Source organism: Pinus tabuliformis, chromosome J (genome assembly GCF_031772625.1).
Source record: "Pinus tabuliformis cultivar Carrire ecotype Pingquan chromosome J, CPIR1, whole genome shotgun sequence".
Lineage (NCBI taxonomy): Eukaryota > Viridiplantae > Streptophyta > Pinopsida > Pinales > Pinaceae > Pinus > Pinus tabuliformis.
The window spans coordinates 948,614,649-948,626,943 of record NC_142295.1 but is presented as its reverse complement, the minus strand read 5'-3'; positions in this window follow the sequence as shown (position 1 = coordinate 948,626,943).

Genomic DNA, 12,295 nt, shown 5'->3' with positions numbered 1-12,295 from the left:
GCAATAAATCTAAGTATGATTCAATATTTATTTCAGAATGATAGCGGTTCAGTTTTCATAAATCAGTGATTTGAGATTTGTAAGTAGGTATGCTTCACGGAAAGCGCGTACACACCCGGGTTTGCTACTGTAAAGTAGCGTACGTATTTTTGACATATGGTCGATCATGGTTCGTAGTAACATAATCTAGTTTCTGTGATGTGCAGTATGTCGATGGGTATTCTAGTTATAGTGTTCTGACTATTCTGGTTGTTTAAGCTTATTGATTTGGCTTTCAGTTACTTTGGTTAATTCAGTGATTGGATGGTATTATTCGTTCAGTGATTGGTTGGCTCAATGGTTGAGTTACAGTGATAAGTTTCAATTTTGATTATTCGTTTTGGGCTAAAATGTTGGTAGTGGGTCAAGTCTGAAAAATTGATGAAACGTGGCCTACAAGTTGTGATGTCTTGAAGCAGGTTGATCCAGTATGAAAATTTATGAAACGTTGCCCTCAAAGGTGTTGAAGGTTAGAGCCTTCAATTAGGGATTTGAAGCTTCCTTCTAGTAGTAGTTGGTAAATTAGTTCAAGGAATTGGAGCTCCCTTATAGTGGGTGTCGGTAAACGAGAACAGGGGGTTGGTGCTCCCTTCTAGTGGGTACTAGAGAATGAGTGAAGGTTGTAGCCTTATGCAGGTGGGTGCTTGTATGTTGGTATGATTTTGTGCTAGTGCAATATTGTAAGAAGTTTTTCTTTATATTAAAAAGAAGACAAAGACGACAACAACGATGGTTTTTTCCCACATTGGGTTTCCACCTTAAATCTTGGTGTTCATGTGTGTTGATTATGTGTGATGGTTTATTTTTTTCTTATTGCACGTGGTTATTGTTTATATAATGTTGAATGAAATATTAATACACTGGCTTAAGATAAACAAAAGATGAATTAATTGAAAAATATGTTTTACAGAATATACACTAGTTGTATGAATAACGGTATCGTACAACATGGGTTCCCTTCAGTAAAGTCGTGTACATAAATAAGATATGAAATTGAAAATTTTAATGATTTGAAAATACTGATTCACCCCCCCCCCCCCCCCCAAGTATTTTTCCCAACACAGGTTTCAATACACCAATGAAGAAATGAAAGGTACCTATAGATGAAAAATGTTTCCCACATGGATGTCCACCTATCATCGTGATCTGGAAGGATACAGAGATAGAAATATCTAGAAGTTAAATAAAAAGTAAAACTTTGGTTATAACATTTTAGCAATCAAGCGAAGTTCGGTAAGAGGTCAAGCAAGTGTGAAGAAGATTTGTTCGATTGTGAAGACATGTTCAAGAAGAATCCCTCATGATTTTCTCTTCCAGTAGAAAATCATGAGGATATAAACTCTTAATTTTAATTTACTTCTTAGATGGAAGATTAGTTTAATTTCCTATCGACATAGGACTCTTAGAATAGTTTGATGAAGAATTGTATAAAAGTCGTAAGGAAAAACCAAAAATAAAGTTATTCATTGTTTATTTCAGTATTTGCAAGCTCTGTTTTAAGAAACTTCTATGGATTAATATAATACTTTATTCCTCTTTCCAATGTGTGGTTGAGCAATCATTTGATCAGTGACAGACTTACACTCACGAGAGGGCCCCCTAGAGAGTTGTAAGGGTAGTTAGTTTTTGTTTACATTGCAATTTCTCATAGATATTCTACATTCAATTCGCCATTTCATATAATTTTTCTCTCTATCAATTAGAATAGTTACACTTCATTTATTTTCTAATCACCTATTGTTTTATTTCCAGAGCGCTCATAAAAAGAAAATACCAAAAAGATTTATTTCCAGAATGCATTTCGTTTCAGTAATCTAGTCTTTTAATTTAGTTAAATTTTGTGGATGATGAATAGATGGTTTTTAGAGCCATTAGTGCACATTAGTAATCACTTGAAGTTACAATTTCTCATTTGATTTACTTTCCTTCTGCAAGTAATTAGCATTAGTATTTCTTTATTCAATTTAGAGTTAGAATCTCCTTTTCTGCAATTTAGAGTTAAGTTTCCTTTTCTGCAAATACTGTTAAGATTTCATTTTGCAAAGTAGTGTGAAACTTTAAATTCTATAAGTACACATACACTTCATAAGTACATGAATCTTGGTTGACAATTAATGAAGTAATTTAAGGTCTATTAAATTACCCAACAACTCTATTGGAGGAACTCATGGTAAACATGATAGAACTTTCCCAATATTTGATTCTGATGTTTGCTCTCCATCAAGTGCATCCCATGATTCCTTGGTCTTCTTTGGATATTCTTCTTCTAGATGTTGTTCTTCAATGGAATCAAGAGAATTTCTTTGTTGCAATACCTTTCTTGAGCTAAGATGAATACCATTTAGATCAAGAGCAGATGTTTGGGATTGTTGTACATTAGAATTTTAAGTGGGCTAAGCTACCTCATTGTTTGGGTTTGGAATTGGTGGTACAGGTAGTTGAGTGGGAATGGACCTTTGATATGTATGTGGCTGAGGTTGTGGTTGTGCTGGAGGTGGATGATAGGGGTATCATGGAGTTGGGTATGAAGGATATTAAGGAAAATATTGAGGATATTGTGGATTGCTCCCATAAGTTCCTTGCCAACCTTGTTGCCAAGATTGGTTTTGGGGTTGAGATGACCAAGGTTGCCAGGGAAAGATTATGTTCCAATTACTTTGAGATAGATGTGAATAAGCTTGAAATTTTGAATTAGGCTCTTGCATCATATCAGTTTGATTAGGTTGCCATGGGCTTCTTGGAGCTACATAACATAGTTGCTTTGGTGATTGACTTGCTCCATTGTCTTCTTGGTAAACTTATTTTAACATTGGTAATGATTGGAAATATTTAATAGCATGTGATTCTACATGGACAACACAAATATCAGCATCTTCTTTTTACTCATCTTGCATTCTTAACATTTCTACTTATTCACTTATATTTCTAAGAATTTATGTTTTAAAGTTATCAAGCAAATTTCCAAGTTCAGCTTGACTTACCAATCTTGATGTTGATCTACTTACTCTTGCCCTTCCTCTTGATATGTGCTTGCATGTTTCAAAAATTTATTCAAATGATAATTTGTATACATCACCTCTACTCGTGGATCAAGGAGATCAATCCACTCATCCCTAATTGTTCTAAGTAAGAGGGTTTTTGTTATGCAACCAACTCACAAAATAGAAGAAGAGATAGATCAACGACTTCAAAATTAGCCTCTTTGAGGGTGAATCCTCCTTTACATTACAAAAATAACAATTCTTAGATGATTCAAATGAAAAAACCTTCTGTCTATATATAGGAGTCTACGGGGTCACAATATAACCAGAGTCAACATAACAATAATAATGTTAGGGCACAACAATAACAATAGTGGGCTTCTATGGGGCACAATAATAACAATATGGGGACTACATGGGCACAACAATAAAAATAAGGGGGGATAAAATAACAATAACGATGAGGGAATACACTAGTACTATAGGGACCTAACATGCCCCTTTCCTTCAAAAAAAAAAAATTCCTAACGCTGGAGTAGTTCTGGATGTTTCTGTAAAAAAATCTCATCCTCCCATGTGGAATCTTCAGTGGGTAAGTTCTTCCACTTGATGAGATGCTCTGAAACTGATCAATTTCGTAGTTGTCAAGTTTGTGTTTCCATGACTGCTTCAGGTTCCAATATGATTTTTCCTTCCTCGTCAAGTTCTAGAAATATTGTTTGAACTAGGATCTTATCACCTATAACCTTATTTAAGCATGAAACATGGAAAACTGGGTGCACTCGGGAAGATGTAGGAAGCTCCAATTTTTATGATATAGTACCAATCTTTTGTAACACCTTTTAAGGACCATAATACTTTGGTGATAATTTATTATCCTTATTAGCTTACTTGAGGGACATTTTTTTGTATGGTTGTAGCCATAAAAATACCCAGTCATCTACATCAAAACTTATTTCGCTGTGATGTTGATATGCCTATTGTTTCATTCTGTTCTGCGCCAAAGTGAGGTTATCATTTAAGAGTTGATGATGCTCGATGTGATATTCCACTTCTTGAAACTTAGAATGATTGTCCAAGACCTTTTGGAGATCTAGAGAAATAGATGATTTCGATGTTTAAGCCTCTAGTGAACATAATTGTGCAATTATGCCCCATTGTTATTTCTTTAGAAGCTTTGTCATGCCATTAGATTTGATTATCTTTCTTGTTTTCCCTAAAATTACCCCTTGATTCAACTTCCTTTCCTTCCCAAAAAAATTTCAAGAAAAGTTTTTGAAAATTAAAAGTTATCGTACCCAAGTATTGTAACCATTGGACTCCTAGTACAACATTTGCACCACCCATTGGAATGGAAAGCATTGGACTATTCAATACATATTCTCCCATGGATAGCTTGATATTATGGCACTTTCCAGATAAATTTATCGTTCCTCCATTTACAACCATCACTTGACACTTTGGTGCTGGATATAGGAAGCAATTCAATTCCTTAGCTATCTTACAATGAATAAATTATGGGTACTACCCGAATAAATCAAAAATATTACCTTTTCCTTCTTTATATGTCCTTCTATCTTGAAAGTTTGAGGAGTGGTAATTCCTTCCAATGCATTACAAGATATGGTCGGATTCATTTCTTTCTCTGGGGTTGATTCCTAGTGTATATCCTCTTCTTTTGATGTTTCTTGTTCTTTTCTTACTCCTCTTCACAATATATGTAAATTGATTTCTTCTCAACACACTTATGACCTTTAGTGTATTTGTTATGACAATTGTAACAAAACCCTTTTGCTTTTTTCTCTTCCAATTGTTGTGGTGTCAACCTTGTAGGTTGTGGAAGGCTAGGTGCAACAATACTTCCATCTTTATAGTTGTGAGTGATAGGCTTCCTTTTTTCCATACTTTTTCTTTCAATTTTTGTTTCCAACCTGAATGCCTTCTCCAATGAATCAAGTTCCCAAAGGCGAACCTCATGTTGGATTTTATCCTTTAACTTCACAATGAAGGCATCAATCCTATGCTCCTCTGGAATATTATTTACCCTTATATTCAATTTTTGGAAGTCCTCAATGTGCTCTGCCATTGAACCCTTTTGTTTGAGCTTTATCTATTGGCTAAAGAAGGTGTCTCTCTTTATATCCTCATAATGTGATATCATTTCCTCCATAAAAATTGACCAAGTGACAAGTGGTTTGCGAGAACAAAGTCATTGATACCATATAAACTGATTGGGCTATAAATATAAATTTGCAATGTGTACCTTTTGTGTGTATTGCACATTATGGAGATAAAAATATTGCTCCATCTATAGTATCGATGTTACGGGATCCTTGCCATCAAATTTCCTCATATCGATCTTTGGAATATGGTGGGTCTTCAATCCAGTGTTAGATTCTATGAAATAATTCTTAACATTTATTTGTTCCTTATCATGAGTTTCATCTAATACCTTTTCGCCATTAGAAAGCACTTCTTGTAGCAACTTTGTTAGACCTTCCTTCAATCCTTCCATGTATGCTTTTAAACCATTCTTCAAATCTTCCATGTTGCCTTTCATTTTTTCTTCCATACCATTCATTTTAGCTTTCATGCAATACATATTAGCTTTCATGCCATCCTTCAAACCTTCCATGTCTAATTTTAATCTATTCTTCAAACAATCCATCTTAGCTTCCATTTCATTTTTTGTTACTCGCAGGTTTTAACCCTATACAGAAATTACCTGCATACGAATTCTAAAACATGGAAAATAAACAATGCGAGAGAATAACACATAAAACACATATACACAAAGATTTTCCCCTGGATCTCAAAACCGGGACTCCCAGCTTGATTTTCATTATGTTCCTTTCAATATTACAATACATATATATACATTCTGAAGCATCTAATACCATGGACCGAAAACCATCATGCCCAAAACCATGTGCTAAAACCATGCACAAAACCATATGTAGGTCTGCCCACCTAATATGGGGTCCAAAAAAAAATTTCCCTAGGGTGCTACCCCGAACCCTGTATAGGGGGGCTAACCACCCCCCTCAAACCCCCTGTGACCCCCCCGCTACCCATCGACGCAACTAAGGGATGGCTCCACCCCCCCTCTAACCCCTTGGTTTAACTAGGGGAGCTAGTCGTGGAAACAATATAACACAGCCCAACATTTGTGAGAGCTAAAATTTTTGCACTTGGTCTCATAATTTTGATATTTCATGTTGCATTTCTTCTTCTTCATTCGTCATAGTAGATATTTCTAGTTTCTTACCAAGTTTTTCTGTTTTCTTAATTCAAGTCATTTTGAAATCAAATAATGATATCTATGCTTGAATATGCCCTTTGAATCACTTCAAACTAATTTTTCAAAAAAAAATTATGCATTTTTTTTAAACACATTTTTTTTTCGCTTTGTATAAGCTCAATATTGAATCTATTGTATCTCTATAATTTCATATTTCCAAGGTATGAAATGTCGTCTTGTAGTATCCCTCTGAGTCCTGTTTCCAACCCCACAAGTTTGATTGAGATTGGATTCTTCAATAAATAGTTATGCCCAATCTCCCATGATGACCTAATTATAAACTCGTTTAGTAGAACGAACTTGTACAGAGTGTCACATGTCACTGTTTTGACCTTCGGCCCTGAAAATAATACTCAACCAACTAAATCCAAACCTCTTTCTATCACTTTTTATGAAATTTAAATCCAATGCTCAGAGATAAAGTTATGATGATTTTCCCAAGGGTCACATGTTTGAGGCGGAATTCTAGAGCCTACAAAAACCCTAACTTCCTCGTATTATATCTCTAAAAATATAGCGAGACAAGATCTTAAATTAGTACACGAGGTTCATAAGGATTTTAGCTCCATGGGGTTTCAATTTTAGATTCTCAAGCTTCGTAGAAAAAACGTTATATCGAAAATTCCACGATGACCTGTTTGAAGCAATGAAACCCTAGAATCCAAAGCTCTTATACAAAATGTTACACAACCATCTCACAAAATAGAAGAAGAGATAGATCAATGACATCGAAATTAGCCTCTTCAAGGGGGAAACATTACAAAAATGAACAATTCCTGGATGATTCAAATGACAAGACTTCCTCTCTATATGTAGGAGTCTAAGGGGTCACAATATAATCAGAGCTGACATAACAATAATAATGTAAGGGCACAACAGAAATTTTTGGACTGAGGAGGATAGCTTTGCACTCTAGGGTTTTTGCGATCTCTACAACGGTAGAACTCTCCAAAAAGCTGTAGACCTACAAACACTAACGGCATCACGACGCTGCGATCTCAGCAAGATAGGTTCAAACTTCATGAACCCCCCCAGGGGGAGGACTCAGTGCCTCCCCCAACGGACGATGAAAAGTGCCAAAGCAATAAGGAAGGTGATAAACCAGAGTATCAGAGTGAGGACAGTACGGATCTGAACTCACAATAGGAAAAAAAGGATAACAAAGAACTGCCCAAGGTCAGCTCAACAACATGCAAGCCAGTGGCCACTGAACGCCCGAAAGTAGAATTTCCAAGTCACAGAATCAATGCTCAGATACAGTATATGAAGGACCATGCTTTGATAGGCAAGTTTATCGGACTATGGCTGACTGAGAAGGCGCTACGGGGATGGATAGCAGCGAAATGGAAACCAAAAGGACATATCACCCTGCAGCTGGGGCCTAAAGGGTTCTTCACAGCCATTTTCAACTGCTTAGAGGACCAGAACAGGGTTCTGGATGGAGGGCCTTACTTCTTCAATGCTGCCAGACTGTATCTCAGAGGATGGGTAGAGCGCTTCAACCCTGATAAGGAGGATCTCAGTTGGGCTCCAGTCTGGATTCGACTGTACTCGCTTCCTGTAGAGTATTGGGAGGAAGCCTCTCTACAAGAAATTGGTAATGTTCTGGGTGAATTTATAAAAGCTGCAGAGGAAACAAAAATCCGAAGATATACCTCCTACGCACGCATCTGCGTCTACATGCACCTCAACAAGGCCCTTCCGGATGCGGTAAGTTTAATCCATGACGATGTTGAGTGGGTTCAGCTGATTGACTATGAACATGTGCCGTTTAGGTGTAGAAGATGTCATGCCCTGGGTCACCTATTCAGGGACTGTCCTCTCACTCAAAAACCTTCATTCCCTTCTACCCCAGATATGCCTGAGGCTGACGGCTTTACCAAAGTGGCCAGTCGCAGGAAAAACCACAAGAAATCAGCTTCAAATCCCAAAATGCCTCAAGCCAGCTCCTCCGAGCCTTCAACAAGCAACAGCTTTGAAGCATTAGCTCATCAAACTGATCCTAGCTCTGAAACTCTCGCTCCACCTGAGAAGGTGGCAACGAAGGACACACAATCGAAGCATATAGGTTCTAGATCGCTCCAAGAAGATCCTCTGCCCAGAGATACCTTCTCCTCCGCGAAGCTCAAAGCCTCGGCCTAGAACACTCAAGGAATGGAGTTAGACAACTTACAATATGATCCCAGACTAGAAGCAGAAACAGATGAAGAATTAAATGAATCTCAGCACATGGAGGAGGAACCAGAAAGCATAGATATTGGGGAACTAGACATTCAGGGCCTAGAGCAGGCATGTCAAACAAAAAATTTTGACAAAATTCCAGATCGACAACTAGAGAATCTGGAGGAGATCCTATCACGGGCACAAAGGCAAAAATCTTTAGGTATTCAGACTGGCAGCCCCTGGGATGGAAGATTCATTACCAAAGATATCAAGAAACGTGGAAGGAAAACAGATCTCCAACGAACAATCAGAATAGGAGAAATGTTAGTGGAGTCAGGCAGGTACTCCAAGCTAACAAAGTACTATAACTCCCTCCACAATAGTTCCCAATGAAGTTAATCTCATGGAATATCAGAGGGCTCAATGGCCCAGGGAAAGGCAGGTTACTCAAAAACATGATAATGCAAGAAAAACCACAAATCCTCTTCTTGCAAGAAACCAAATGCAATTCAAGTGCGTTGGAAAGGATTGCAGCAAAAGTATGGCCAGGAAGTCTCACAGCTGCAGTGGACGCCGATGGGGCATCTGGAGGCCTTGCAGTCTTATGGGACGCTCGTTCTATTCTACTCAACAACATCCATGCAAATAAGAATTTCATCCAAGCAACTTTTCACATAATCGGGACCAATATACACGGGCATTTAACCAATGTGTATTTTCCCCAGGAGGCTCTGCATAAAGCAGAAATCCTGAACACTCTCTCAGCAATCAACGCTGATAGACAACATCCACTGTGGATTTCAGGGGGCGACTTCAACTTGATCACGAGGCTGGAAGAAAAAATGGGAGGCAGAAACAGAGGAAGTCAGGAAGGGAAGCCCCTAAAAGATTTTATTCAGAACAACTGGCTTATTGACCTGCCTTTCAATAATGGACTTTTTACATGGAGCAACAAGAGAGCAGGGGTGCATCAGATCACCTCCCGTTTGGATAGATTCTTACTTTCAGACAACGCTATTCATATTGGAGGAGACTTTGCTGCTTCCATCTTGCCATTCTCAGGATCTGATCACTGGCCAATCTCCCTTCAATGGACTCGTCCTGGTAACACGACCCAAAGACCATTTCGTTTTGAGGCTTTCTGGCTTTCCCACCCAGAGTTCAACAACTTAATCAACTCAGAATGGACCAATTTCTCCCCTCCTAATGGTTCAAAGATGTCTCAATTTCAGCAGAAGCTCAAGCATCTCAAAGGCAAGATCAAACAATGGAATCATACTTCTTTTGGTAATATTTTCTAGGCTCAGAGTACCCTCGATCAAGACATGAAACGTCTACAGCAGAGGATTATCATTGAAGGCCGATCCGATGACCTGTCAGAACAGGAAAAAATTCTTGAGGCGCAAATCTTAGAAAGGGCCAAACAGGAAGAAATGCTATGGAGGAAAAAATCAAGAATAAGATGGCTTAAGGATGGCGAAAAAAACACAAAATTTTTTCATAGTACCACCATCCAACGCAGAATGAATAACAACATAACTCACATTCAAAATGAGCAGGGGGCTAAGGTGGAAACACATGAAGAAATTGAAAGCGAACTTCTAAACTATTTCAAGCAGGCGCATCATGAGCCACATATAGACAGATCGATAGCCATAGAAAAAATTACAAGAAATATTCCTAAAATTATCTCAGAGGAGCACAATCAACTTCTTCTCAGGCCTGTAGACTTACAGGAGGTTGAAACAGCAGTTTGTCAGCTGAAAGCGGGAAAGGCACCTGGCCCGGATGGATTTACCTCCAACTTTTTCCACAATTTTTGGGAATTGATCAAAATGGAAGTTTGGCAGGTGGTTGAGGAATCAAGAACCTTGAGATGGATGTTTCCTGGATTGAATGCCACATTCATTGCCCTTGTTCCCAAGGAAGCTCAGCCCAGTACTCCCGACAAATTCAGGCCTATTGCTCTGTGCAATATAATCTACAAGATTATCTCCAAAGTCATCGCTTCCAGAATCAAACTGTTGCTTCCTCTCATTATTTCGCCTTAGCAATCTGGATACGTTGAAGTTTGGCAGATTACGGATGGTATCATTCCTACTCATGAAATAATACATTCCTTGAAGCAATCCAAGAAGCCAGGTATGCTCCTTAAAATAGATCTTTCAAAGGCTTTTGATAGCTTAAGCTGGCTGTACATTAAAAAAACTCTAATTGCTTTTGGTTTTGCTCCTCCTTGGGTAAGGTGGGTTATGAGTCTCCTATCCTCCTCCTTCTTTTCAGTCCTGATCAATGGTATTCCCTCCTCTCCTTTTCATCCTTCCTGGGGAATTAGGCAGGGAGACCCTCTCTCCCCCTTCCTTTTTGTTATTATGGCAGAAGGATTGGGCCGAAGCATTAAATTAGCTCAGCAATCTCAGCTCCTTAAAGGCTTGTCTTTCCACAACTCTGCCACCTTCACTCACCAGCAATTTGTTGATGACAACATGCTATTTGGTCATCCATCAGTCCAGGAAGCTCGTCAGCTCAAATCTTTATTGACGGATTTCTCGGATGCCTCAGGAGCCTCTATCAATAAATCCAAATCCCAAATTTTCTTTTTCCATACCCCTGCTATTACCCAAGCGGCTATAGCCCGCATTCTAGGATTTTCTATTGTTGTCCTTCCTTCCAAATATTTAGGAGCTCCTTTGACTGCCTCGGCCTTGAAGCATTCTTCATGGAAGATCCTATTAGAAAAATTGGAGGCTCGCCTTTCCTCTTGGACTCACAGAGCCTTAAATATGGCGAGTCGTCTAGTCCTCATAAACGTTGTTCTTCATTCCATGTCGCTCTACCTTTTTTCCATCCTTGCGGCTCCCAAATGGGTTCTCAAAGAAATCAAGCATCTCCAAAGATCCTTTCTATGGGGCAGCTTAGGTCAAAAACGCAAATGGGCTCTTGTTAAATGGGACACAGTTTGTCTTCCAAAGAGTGGCGGTGGTACTGGATTGAGGGATCCTTCTCACAGCAACGAGGTCATGGGGGCTCGAATATGGTGGAAATGGCTTACTGTGCCACTCACCCCCTGGGCTACTATGTGGACAGCAAAGTATGCAAGCAATCGGCCAACAGAGGAACTAATACGAATGTCAGAAGTTAGCATGGGCTCCCTAATCTGGAATTCGGCCAAGTAGCACAGAAGCCTAATTCAGCAGCATAGTTTCTGGGAAATAAAGAACGGCAACACAACAAGGTTTTGGGAAGATTCTTGGTAGAAAATGCCCAAGTTAAAGGACCTAATTGCTCATTTGCAACCTCCGGAGCAGGATATGCAGACATATGACAAGGTTAAAAACTTTTGGAATACCTCTTCTACTCAAGGATATAGGCAATGGATCAAAGCAGATCAAATTCTAAGACAGGGAACCGCACAAGTTCAACAAACTCTTAACACAGAATTAATGAAAAGGAGAATACAGCTCTCTGAAGAAAGGGATATACTCAGATGGGGATATGAAGAAAAAGGCACCTTCACTACAAGAGAAGCTTATAATATCCTAATCAAGGAACATATGGTTAAAGACCCTCTCTGGAGCAAAGTTTGGGACCCTACCAACTGGCCAAAAATCTCCACCTTTCTCTGGCTCTTGTGTCATAACAGGATCCTCACATGGGATAATCTTAGGAAGAGGAACTATCATGGGCCCTCAATGTGCCCCAACTGCAGACAAGAGGAGGAATCCATAAAGCATCTCATGCATTCCTGTCATATTGCGCGCAAACTCTGGGAAAAGGTCAGCTTCCGATGCCAAAAGGAAGGAAGAATACA